The 13,666-nt window shown below is 35.5% G+C and overlaps 1 pseudogene; it reads right to left on the bottom strand.

Moving 5' to 3' along the window:
* The window catches only part of LOC113095397 (protocadherin Fat 3-like), a 49,061-nt pseudogene that overhangs the window by 11,167 nt on the left and 24,228 nt on the right, over positions 1–13,666 (bottom strand).

Raw genomic sequence — 13,666 nt, 5'->3', positions numbered from 1 at the left:
GACATATGCACATTTATGAGACAGTAAAAAGTGACAGTCCTTCAGAAACAATTGTTTGTAGTTTAAAAAGTTTAAAATAGTGGTATTCTTCTCACATGCAACTTCTGACACCAATTTGTTCTTTGGGACCTATGGTTTGTAAAATGTCCACATTTGGGTTGCAGCCTTATGTCTCACATGGGACAAAGAGGATTAAGCTAACTTTTGGGTTACTATCCACTTGCAGTATATGGACTCTTGAAAAAAAAAAATGCATGATTTTGTGTTTTAAACAGTTGCATTCTACATTGTGAAAACAATTAAAACTGTCATTTAGCATTGTTCAGTTAAATTTTGAATTAAAAAAAAATTACATAATATTTGTCAGTCCCAAAAAATAATTAAGAGAGTCACTCAGCAGCTGTAATTATGTTCATGATGATGGATGACCGATTACTTCTGGCAAGACTCTGAAATGCACATCCAAAGGACACGATTGCTATTACATGAGGCCAAAGGAGAGACTGCGTTATATTCATAAAGTACATGGTGGAGAACTGTAAAATTGTGGTTACATACCATAGATCACATAACTATGCTAACATGCCAGATGTAGTATGAACAGACTGAATTCATATTACACACACATATACTTTTTAAGTGTACTTAAATTCTTCTTCTTCAAATATAGAACCTTATTTGACAATATTCATTTTCAGACACAGGAAGTGCATTTAGCTCATTTTGGCAAATGCAGCAGGGTATCAACACTTGTGGTCAAAACATTTCCATATACTTTGCAGCATCTACAAAATGTCTATTATTTTACCAACATCATGCAAAAATGGCATCACAGGCTTCATAAAAATGCTGGTTATTTTTTTTATTTAGTACTGACCTGAATAAGTCATTTTTCATAAAATACATTTACATATAGTCCACAAAAGAAAATAAAAGTTGAATTTATAAACATTTAACACATTCAAACATTTACATATGTTTTATTTTTAATACTGTGTTGCTGCCTGGATGATCCACAGGTATTTTATTATTATTCTTTTTTATAAGTCCCTAGTTTACACCCCAGGGTATTAATGCATCGTTTTGTTCTTCTGGAGCATCAGTGAGCATTTGAACCTTCTGCAATAGTTGCATTACAGAGTCCCTCAGTTGTTCTCAGTGTGAAAAGATGGATCTCAAAATGATACAGTCATTGTTGGAAAAGGTTGAAATACGCAAAAGATGCTGGAAAACCAAATAATTTGTGGGACCTCAAGGAGTTTTCTGAAGAACAACGGGCAGTTTAACTGTTTAGAACAAACAAGGGACTCATAAAAAAAGAAAACTGTGGATCAGCCAGGTAATAACACAGTTTTAAGATAAAAACATAGGTAAACTTTTGAACATGGTAGTTTTTATAAATTCTACTCTTATTTTCTTTTGTGGACTATATGTAAATGTCTTATGAGAAATATCTTATTCAGTTCAGTACTAAATAAAAAAATAACATGCATTTTATATGATTTCTCTTTTTTTGGAAAAATAATTAACATGTATACTGCAAAATGTATAGACAATTTTGACCACGACTCAACACTATTGTTCAAACGTTTGGGGTCAGTAATATTTTTTTTCTTTTATGCCCAGATTTCCCACCACAGTTGCATTTATTTGATCAAAAATACAGTAAAACAGTAATATTGTGAAATACTATAATATAATATAATATACTATAACTATAACTATAATATATTTTACTATTTAATTTATTGTGATGGCAAAGCTGAATTATCAGCAGTCATTATACCAGTTTTCAGTGTCACATGATGCTTCAGAAATAAATTTAATGTAGAAAACAGTTGTTCTGTTTATTATTTTTGTGTAAATGGAGCTTCTTTTTTAAAGGATTTTTTGATGATTCAAAAGAACAGCATTTATTTGAAATAAAAATCTTTTGAAACATTACAAATGTCTTTATCACTTTTGATCAATGTTATGCATCCTTGCTAACACACTTTAAACTCTAAACACTATAAACTGCGTGAATAATAAGAATATTGTTCATCTGAACACAGCCTTAGTGTGTCTCTCATTAGCTAATTAGTTCTCAGAAGCAGAGAGAGAGAAAGAGGTTTCTTGTTGCATTTAAAGATTCATAAATGTTCACATTTAGCTGAATTCCCCTCTGTGCTGCAAACAGCAAATATGTAATGATGTGTTGCTCCGAGAACTCTTTATAAATACTCCAGAGTACAAGAAAGTTCAACGAATCTCTCAAGTGAGCATAAGAGAACATAATGAGAGGATTGTTTGTATTGCGTAACGTAATGACACAGCTGGTAAAGCAGAGAAAGTAGTTATATAAAGCAGTTAGATTTTCATATACTTTCTCCTCTCTATATAAAATGAGTAAAAGACAGAGAAGAAAAGGGCACATTATTCAGTTTTCTCAGACAGTTGTTCATGTGTAGCTTTAGGCTTGCTTGGAAAACGTAACAACAGCATCCTCTAGTGGAAAAATAACTTCAACTCATCTCACTACGAAAAAGAAATTACATAAGCTTTAGGATTTTTTTGATGGATTGCTCTATAATCTGTTAATTGTTTAAATGATTTTAGTAATTAGCGAGAAAGGTCAAAGGATAACGACTTTTAGATAAGAGTTTCATTACAGTGAGTTGCTGGTTATCTGCTCTCCACAACACAATTCTATTTAAATAGTAATCTGCTGTGTGACAAATAAAACAAGATATGTATATGTTTTAATATATATTTAAAACATTCTTATTTTTGGTCATGTTATTTTACGGTTTCTTGGCATTAGTTATATTAAGAGTGATATAATACATACATACACATACATACACACACACACACACAAACACACACACACACACACACACACACACACACACACACACACACACATATATATATATATATATATATATATATATATATAAACTGCTGAAGTCTTAGGTGATGGTGTCTCATTTACCATCTAAATGTCTGTGGTGTGACATCTTAAAAGCCATTAGGGTCTAAAATGTATGCAAGATTAATGGTTAGTGGTACCAAATCAGAAATATTATATACTGAATAAAGTCTTACATGTTTCCCGTAAAGCCTTTGAGGCAGCCGCAGAGGAAGGTGTTCCCCACAGCCTTACAATCACCACCATTCTGACAAGGTGAGGGCACACAGGACGTCACCTCCATCTGACAGCGGGACCCCGTGAACTGTGGCAGGCAGCTGCATGAGAAGTCTGGGGACAAATACAATGAGAAACAAGACTTATAAGACAACTGACCGTTATTTACATATCGATGCTTATATGCACTTTCTATTTCTCACCTCCAGAGGGCAGCTTTGTACAAGACGCTCCATTCTGGCACGGGCTGCCGAGGCACGGATCAGGATATAAAACACATCCCAGCTTCACATCACTCAGCCCAGCTACTTCTGCATACCGGCTCCTCTTATTCTGAAGTGGGAGTTCATTTCCATTGAGCATGATGGACCCGAGGCACCCCTGGAAGCCTTCTTGTGCCCGTGGGGGCCTCTGGCCGCCTCTGCCCACTGGTCCGTGCAACACCTGAGCCCCGAAGAACAGCGATCCGTCTGCAGCCAGGGGCCAGATGCGGACAGGGGCCCGCGCAGAACGCCGGCGCTCCACATAGCTGTCATCCAGTGAAAGGAAAGTGTAGTTACTGGAGAGCTCCAGGGTCACGGCGTGCCAGGACCCATCATTGATTGGACGCCCGGAGATGCCCAGAATATCCATTCTGTTGTCACAGTCCATCTGGAACCACAAACGCCCTTCTTCTATCTGATAAAACACAGACAACAGGGGGTTTGATATGGGTGGGGTTCTCAAATTACAGTTTTCACCTGAGATTCAAAGCCAAAACTACTCCAAAGTTTGACTTTCAGTAGTTTCAACTTTATTTATATTTCAAACATTTCTCTTAAAATACAATAAGGATCAGCTGTATACAAAGTGACCATCATTTAGTTTTTGACCACTGAATATGGGTCATTTTCAACAAGTTGGACATGAAGCTCCATTGAGATCCCCATATCTCTTGGATTGAACAGTATAGGGCCTTAAAAATGAACATTCCAAAAGAAAAGGTTGTCCATAACCAGAATACAAAATCATATTTATATATCTTTAATACTTCTAAAGAGAAAGAAATGTTTCTGGAGAAAATCAAATCAGCATAATATAATGATGTCTGCTTTAGCTTTGCCATCTCAGGAAAAAATTGCAATAATGTTTCATAATATTAGTCTTTCTAAGCATATTTTAAAAACATTTGTATAAAAAAAATATAATAATAATAAAAATATACATACACTGAAAAAAATAAGTCTAAACATAAACACTATATATGATTGCTGCATTATAGTAATGAGAATGGGTTGGATGTGTTTAATAATGTATATATAATCTAATGTAATAATGTATAAAATAAAATAAATCACATCTCTGTACCCATCTGACCTTGAGCAATGTGCAGGGGTCAGCGCGTGTGTACATGATGACTCCTTGGCTCTGAAGCGTTCTGATTCTCAAGCCCAGCTTCATGTCTCCACTCCAATCACTGTCCGTCACTCTGTATTTGATGTAACTGTTTCCTGCAAAGCTCAGAGATGTCTGACCTGCCAGCACAGATATGGAAATCAGTCAGTCAGTCAACACCATATTCCAAAATCTGCTATATATGCACGCTTTCACAAAAGATATCCGAAATTACGATATACAACCATTTGAAAATTTTGAATCTGAGGGTGGAAAAAAGTCAAAATATTGAGAAAATCGCCTTTAAAGTTGTCCAAATTTATTCTTAGCGAAGCATATTACAGATCAAAAATTAAGTATTTATATATTTACGGTAGAAAATTTACAAAATATCTTCATGGAACATAATCTTTACTTTCTCATTTATTTGCAATATTTCCAGACGACCTTTAGGGACAATATATACATATCTTTTCCCAGGTTTTTAATGTATTTGCAAACACAAACACATTTTTAACATCCTTCCTCATATGCTGCAATTAAACACAAAAAAAGCATTTGAATATATATTTACCAGCTCACACCTCACTGTCACATTCTCCATTCTGAAATTGTTGCAAACCCCCTTTTTGAAAAATGAAATGTTGCTTTATCCAACATTACAAGTGGCCTTAAGCCAGGGTTTAAAAGGAGCAGTGTGAAAAAGCCTATGTGAGTCTAACCTGCGCACTTGTTCAGCATGTCAGGAAGACACTGGCAGAGAGATGGAGCCGTGCGGCCACTGCGCACACACTGCATATCTGACGGACATGTTTGGCCATCACAGAGCTCCAGAGAAGATGGACATTTTCCTCCTGCAGTGGGTGCAAAAAGTTAGAAAACGAGCAAATGGAAATTCTGCCACTCAAGCTACTGTTGGAACTTAATCAACCAGGATAAATAATGCATACTATGAATATGAAATGCATCCTAAAATAAACAGGGTTGCCAACATTGGTTAACTGGTTGGAGTAAGACCTTAATGCATGGGCAGATCAATTACAGAAACCTATATGAGGTTTTCAGGAAGCAATAATTTATTTTTTTTATTTTATCTTAATACTTAAATTCAATGTTGTACAATATACAACATTGAATTAGTTTTTAGAAAATGTTCAGTTCTGAAATTCATGCTGTTTACCTACCTAATATTACCAGCAAGTAATAATAATAATGATTAAAACATACTTTATGTAAATTAGAGGTTCAATAAATATTTGATTAAATTTATAATACTCGATCTAGATTATCACCCATTTTTTTGTTGCAGTCGGTCTTATTGATACATTTTTGAAGTTTAAAATTAGCTTGTACTCGCTTGCTCTTGCGACTGTTTCGCGAAAAGGAAATATGTGCCTGACTTTGCAGTCATAACTCTTATAAAGAATATGACAGTATAATGTAAGCAAAGCGCATTTAGCATTTTCTTGTTACTTGCCGGGAGATTTAGTAAGGTTAGCATGAGAGTCTGAAAGCGTGTCTCATGCCAGATGTTTGAGAGTTGGCAGCCCTGGAATAAATTTGAATCAGTTTTGCCATTTTTATCAACTGGGACGGAAGCAGAGCACTAACCTGGGCATGTGCACATCTCTTTCCTGCTGAAGCGTGGAGACACAAAGCTCACTCTGGAGGTGGTGTAGGTCACCAAGCCGATGGGGTCGAGACTTAGGGTGAGCTCACAAACTCGCTCTCCGCACTCAAGCTCTTCCGAGCAACTCTGATCTAGGATGCTGACCACTCTCAACGCTCCCTTTAGGAAACCTTTTGCTTCTTCCAGCTTGAGAGCCAGCTCTCCTGGACCCATATAACCCCCATCTGGATCCTCCACGGCAAGGAGCACCTCCAGCTGACTGGAGCGACCCAGTGGCTGCACTCCCAAGATGTGGAGGGGGTCTGGTCCATCCATTACACCAGTCTCATCACCAAGCAGTGAGGTACGGAGCACCTTCTTCAGCTCTTCCATGTACACACCCACAAAATCCTCTGGGGACAGGTCTTGGAAACGTAGAGTGACTGCATTCTGCACCATCTCATCCGTGGCTTGCTCCACCTGGACACTAATGCCCACCATCACAGAAAACTGCCCATCGCTGACTGTAGCATTTAGGGAGTATCTGAAAAAAATAAATAAATAAATGTTGCTGATCATTAAGAAGCAGGCAGACAAGCACATACTGTAAACAGAAATGTTTAATTATGAGCCAAGAGTATTGATATTTGCCATTTATATCTGCTAATTGTAGATTATTATACGGTATATTTGCCATATATTGCGATGAAAAAAGGAGATAATTTCAAAATAGACATGTGGATTTATTACTTTTTTTTATGTATATGAAAGTCTCTTTCCGTGACGGAATTAAGGAAATAAAAATGTTAATTGCAATTTTTTATCTGGATTCTGTAAAAAAAAAAAAAAAAAAAAGGTAGGAAAAAAGAAAGCTTGTTTCTACTAAGGAATAAAAAAATTAAAAAGGTAATTGTGACATCATGCAATTCAAAAATTATCATACGATATCAATTCAATGTCATACAATATTTTTCAGAAATGTGAGATGTTAATTCTGCAATTCTCAGAATTGTGAGAAAAAAAGTCACTATTGTCAGATATAAACTAAAGTTGTAATTACCTTTATTTATTTATTTTAAAATCTGAGGTAGAAATAAGCTTCCATAGTTATATGAAGTAGTTCACATTAAAAATTAAATGTTAAAAATGAAAAGAAAAATGCTTTATATATTAAGATTTATTTTTTTATGCTAGTCAATGAATATTATTTGTTAGTTTTTTTTTTTTTTTTTTACTGTGATAGTCTAAACAAAGAATGAAATAAACTTTGTATTGTGAAAATTATTTATATCAAATTACACAATTACTGACTATAATTATTATGATTAATTAATTAATAAAATGGCATTAGGACAAGTTGAACATTTTTCCTAGTATAACTAAACTATTTAAATAAAACAGTGAGAGTGTGAAAGGGAGTTTTTATATTAAGGTCCACAAGCCAAAACAGCCCATAATTGATGAAATACACATTTCAAATTATGCCAAATTTGCCTTTACTTTACCTTCCAGGCTCCAGGCCATTGAGCGCCACAATCTTCCCATCCTGTGTGCTGATTTTGAAAAGACTCTTTGTTTGTGATCTCTGACTGAAAGACAGAACATCATTCTCATCTCTGTCTGTGGCATAGATCTTCCCTATAATCCCGCCAGGAAACACATCTGCTGCCATGACTATGTTGATTTCCAGTGGGAAGGCCACAGGTTTGAAAAGGCTGTCTCCGATGGCACGCACAAACACAAAGGATGTGGAGGACAGACGAGGCTTCCCTGAGTCACGCGCCTTGTTGACAAGAACAAGATCACAGTACAATTATAACATTTTAAAGCTTCTTCAAACTAAAGAAACGAATTCAATCCCTTAGAAATGTCAGAGAAGCTACATGGGCATTTCTTGCCTTGCTCTGCATTGTCTAAGAACCTTTCCTCTATTCATTTAACTATTTAATTATTTCATAAATTAATTCATTTTATTTTCTAATTATTATTATATATAGATTTTATTGTTTTATCCTTGTCCTAAACCTAGATTTTTGTCATAAAATATGAAAATCCATCATAAAAATATAAATTAGATTTAAAACTAAGAGTTAAATTAAACATTAACAATGTCAGTGAAGTGCATACTTGATATGACATAAGGGACCTGTTATATGTGGAAAAAAAGAGAAATCAAGGTAAATTTAACTTGTGAACAGTATATTGTTATTTATGTTCACTATAATTTGGTCAAATAATTTAAAAGTACAAAAAAATTCATTATATTATAATTCATTTAATATACTTGTTATGAAATTAGCTTTAGAAAAGTGAAACAAACATTTCATTTTATAAAAACGTGTTTACAGAGGCCAGAAGTGTCCATAGTTGAAGGAACACCTGCAAATGAATTCAGTCATTCTGAATAAATTTTTTACTCTTTCAACTGTTTTCTGGAGTTGCACTAACCTGTATCTCAAGCGTATACTCTCGTGTTGCATCAGGGCCAAATACTCGGCTTGTCCGTAATTCTCCATTCCTGGTCCAAACTGAAGGCATTGCCCTCATTTCCAGATACAATGCGAAACTCAAAAGGTTGCACCATTTCTAGAGGAGTCTTATCAGAAACTGATAGTGTGAGGATTGTAGTTCCTGCAGGCTTGTTCAGCTTGAAAAAAACAGAAGAAAAAAAAATTGACGTTAATTTTGAAATTCAAAAAAGGTCTAAATAACAAGATCTCAGGCACACCCTTTAGAGTAAGTCTACAACTTTATCATCTGCCATGGGTAGATCATAAGTCACAGCACACCTCTCCTCTTCAAGCAGTACAATTCATTTTCCATATGAATATATATATACAAGTTAAAAAAAAAAAAAAAAAAAAAAAAAAACAGCAAATCAGTATATTAGAATGATTTCTGAAGGATCATGTGACACTGAAGACCAGAGTAATGATGCTGAAAATTCAGCTTTGCAATCACATTAATAAATTATAAATTATAATAAATGTATAATATAAATGTAATAATTTTTCACATTATTAGTGCTTTATTTAATGATTTTTCTCTATTATAGATAAAATAAATACATCCTTGACCATAAGAGGCTTCTTTGAAATCATTAAAAAAAAATCTTACCAACCCTGAACTTTTAAACAGTAATGCATATTTTTCTAAATCATTTAAATATTTTTTTTTTTTAAATGTAACACTTTGAACATTTCAAGTTCCGAATCGATGCAGTTTGAACTGGACAGAAAATGTAAACTCATTCACCAAAAAAAAAAAATTACAAACTTACAAATTCTAAGACTAACACCACTAAACTAATCTGACACATTCTTAATGTTAAAAAGTATATATATATATATATATATATATATATATATATATATATATATATATATATATATATATCATCCAGTTATCCATCTCCTCTAGTACAGAGTTCGCTAAAATCCATAACTCTTGTTGCATATTTGTATGGTACGATGTCTATTGTTGCAAACAAAATGTAACAACTTTGCTCCCACCTGAATAACAGCTGAAGCATTAGCGGGAGAGAAGATCGGCGGGTTGTCGTTCACATCAGCAATCTCGATATTGACATTCACAGTGCTTGACTTGGCAGGTGACCCGCTGTCAAACGCTTGCACAGACAATAAGTAGCTGGAGACCTTAAGCAACCGAGACAGGAGGATAAATGTCAGGCGAAAACAGTTCAGAACGACTCAACTCTCGACAAATGTCTTTTTCTTTTCTTTTTTTTTAAGAACAGGACTGTTTGCTCACCCACAGTCAATCAAAAGCCTCAATTTCAGCCCTACATTGCCTAATTAAAGACTTTATGGCTGATATAAAGATAATTGGCCAAAATCATGCAATGTCTCAGGAGAGTGTCTCGAAGAGCCACAGCGCAGGGATGTCAAGATTCATTAGCCAAAGTTACCGAGCTCATTCCAAGGACTTACCGTCTCTCTGTCCAGTGCCTTGTTAACTTTCAGAAGCCCGGTGACAGGGTCGATCCAAAACTGATTTCCTCGGTCCCCTTTCAGAATGGAATAAGTGATTTGCCCATTGATCTGACTGTCCAGGTCTTCTGCGAACAGCTGCACATAACAAACAAAGATAACAAATCTATAAATTGTAGCACATTTGAGAGTAAAGAGGCTAAAATTCCCTGAATTTATATGGATCATGTAGCAAATTACACCCTCCTATGGTAAATTATATTACAGCTCAAGTACAAAGTGCAAATTAATATCTAATGCAAGTTCATTAAGGGGATTTATGCGAGCAATAAGCTTAATTATGTGCTAGCTGTGAAATTGAAATTATGTCTGCAGCTAATTAAATGCCAATGAGGTGGCTCGGCTAATGAGAGAACTTCACCCTCGTGACCGTCTCTCCGATGGCTATGTCCTCGCTGATCAGAACATTGTAGATGTCCTCACTGAATGAAGGCGAGTTGTCATTGATGTCCAGAAGCTCTATGGTCACTATCGTTGTAGCTCTCAAGGGAGGAATTCCACCATCAAAGGCCTCGACATTCAAGAAAAAATCTTTGCAGAGCTCATAGTCAAGATCATCTGCCACAGAAATGATGCCTGAAATCATCAAAGATATGAGTCAGAGTAAAGCCAATTCATTTATGTGAATATGACAGACAACACACTTACATAGATTACATATATATAATACAAGGCTTCTTTGGGATGCATTAAAAACCTGAATATGTAGTTCATGCACAATAGCAAAAAGAAAGTAATTCACAGCTGTGTCTTCAAGAGCTTAATTCTTCAAAAGTAAAGTTTTTGTCAAAACTGAATGCATGCAAGTGATACATGCTGCTTTATCTCAGGGTTTCCACTGACTGCCCACATCTTTTTAGGAGACAAAGGAGTGCTGTCAGTAACCATTCACATGTTTTCTGCATGTTAAGCACTGTTATTAGAGTTTTGTGGAGCATTCATAACTAATTTTCCCATTCGCTGCACGATATTGTGCTGTTTTAATAGACACGATTTATCAAATCACAATGTCTTGTCTACAGTCAATAGAACTTCTTACATTTCTTTCAGTGATTCGTGAAAAAAGGAACGATAAATGAACTGACAAAAAAACCTTTGTCTGTATTAGTCACAAGTGAGCTCCCAGGAATCTATTCTAACAAAACATTTTCAGTCCACAAATAACATTTTTATTTGCAGAAAACGTGTCTATGCGCCTTGCCTGTTGATTCATCGATGGAAAACTTTCCCAGCTCATTTCCAGACAAGAATCTATAGTAGATTTCTGCATTCACTCCAATATCTCTACTCCTGGCCATGACACGTAGCACTTTGGTTCCTACAGTAACATCTTCAGGCACTGTGACCGCGTAATCTTGCTTTTGAAACACAGGTGGATTGTCGTTCACATCCAGAACAATGATGGTAAGGTCCACCTCAGTGGAGAGCGAGCCATCGCCCCCTGCTCGGTCAGTAGCCTTGAACCTGATCTGATATGAGTCTTGTACCTCTCGGTCCAGAGGCTTCTCCAGGATCACCACACCAGAGGATGGGTCAGTGGAGAACACACTACCAGCAGAGTCAACAAGTGAGTAAACAATCTTCCTGTTTAGACCTGGGAGAAGGCATATTATTTTATTAAATTTTTGCTTTAATGTAAAGTCATTTTAAAAAATACATCAAAAATGAACTGATGATGCTTCCAAATTTTATGATGCAAAAAGGAACTTTTTAAAATAATTATTAGGTTTTTTTTGTTGTTTTTTTTATGAGCTGAAATTTATAGTTTTTAAAATCACATTGCAGGACTATTTAAAATAAAGTGGTTAATGCAAAATGGTCGGAAAAAAGAGATGGTCATCAGTCACAGGACCCCTTATACACTCATATAAACTTAAACCTAAATGTTACACATGTGAAACATCTACCTTCATCTGGATCATTAGCCCAAAGGCGTGTGACCAAGGCCTTGGGTGCTGCATTCTCATATACACTCGCCACGAACCGTGTGAAAGCAAATGATGGTGCATTATCATTAATATCCAGAATGGTCAGAGAAATTTCAGAGCGGCAGAACAGCCCCCCTCCATCTGTAGCCTGTGCTATCAACTTATAACTTGCAGTTCTCTCACGGTCCAATAGAGAGGCTGTCTTCAGTTCACCTGGCACCAAAATAGAGAGAAAAGTACAAAGCCTTATTAGTAATTAGTAATTACTAAATCACTGCCATCTCTCTAAAGATGCTTTAAACTTCTCTGTCAATCTGGAGTAACAGCCAAACTTGTATTGAATACATCTGAAAACTTAAAAAAAAAAGTCTTAAAATGAACTAAAGCCTGGAACCCACTACAGTATAAAACTTTTCCAACACATGGATACAGAGAAAAAACGAGTATCATACAATAAATCAGATACTACTTAATACTTGCAGGTCCCTGCTAACAACAAACTTATACTTAAAATTTCTAAACTCAGCTCAAAATATCAAACATGTTTGATATGCTCAGACATAAATGAATCATAGTCTGAAAGTAAATAAATAATTATATATACACACATATACATATACATAGGTAAAACTGTAAACTATTAAATTTTATGTAGTGTATTCGTTCAAGGCTTAAAAAACAGAAAATTTTAAAGTCTCCAAAGTATAAAACCATATATCAAAAATACCAGTTTTTGCGTCCATGTAAAAATCTTCATTGCCAAAGCCAAACAGAGAATACTGAATTTCTGCATTGGCACCACTGTCCAAGTCTGTTGCTCCAACTGTCAGAATAGCAGTATTAACAGGCACGTCTTCTGGAAATGAGCCCTCATATTGAGCCTAAAAAAATAATGATGAAGATGTATTCAAATTGTGAATTCTTAATGCTTTTGCATACCAAAACTTCATTAACATCAGTAGGCAAGCATTAAAGGGGTTATATGATGCAATCTCAAATTTTCCTTTCATTTTGGAGATCTTGGTGCATGAAGAAGATCTGTAAAGTTGCAAAGACTAAAATCTCAGATCCAAAGAGATATTCTTTATCAAAGTTAAAACTCTGCCATGCTCAGAGCAGACTAAGCTTGTCAGAAGGAGGGACTTTGTAGAAAATACAATAATTTACAGTATTTGAAAAATAAAGCATGTCAACATATAATGTTACTCCAAATACAGAAATTATGATCTTTAAAAAAATCATCATATGACCCCTTTAAGCATGGTAGTTAACTTGGGCTGTGTGATATGACAAATGGCAGCCTAACCTGATTGCAGATGGGGCTGTTGTCATTGGCATCCATGACAGTGACCTCCACGCCTATGCGGGTTATAAACAGGCCATCGCTGGCTGTGATATTGAGCAGGTATCGATCCTGCTCCTCTCTGTCCAAAGGCCGCTTCACGAAGACCTTCCACTCCCCCTGAATGGGAGACAGCGCAAATACACCCTTGGGGTTTCCTCCTGAGTCAAAAAGATGGCAATAGAATTGAAATAAATGAGCAGGGTAGATTAAAAAACTCTGTGATGGCCTGGACAGAGACCAAACCATCATTTCCATAAACACATTACAGTG

Source organism: Carassius auratus, unplaced genomic scaffold, assembly GCF_003368295.1.
Source record: "Carassius auratus strain Wakin unplaced genomic scaffold, ASM336829v1 scaf_tig00215709, whole genome shotgun sequence".
Lineage (NCBI taxonomy): Eukaryota > Metazoa > Chordata > Actinopteri > Cypriniformes > Cyprinidae > Carassius > Carassius auratus.
Note: the sequence above shows the minus strand (reverse complement) of the source record. Positions and strands in the feature narration are given on the sequence as shown.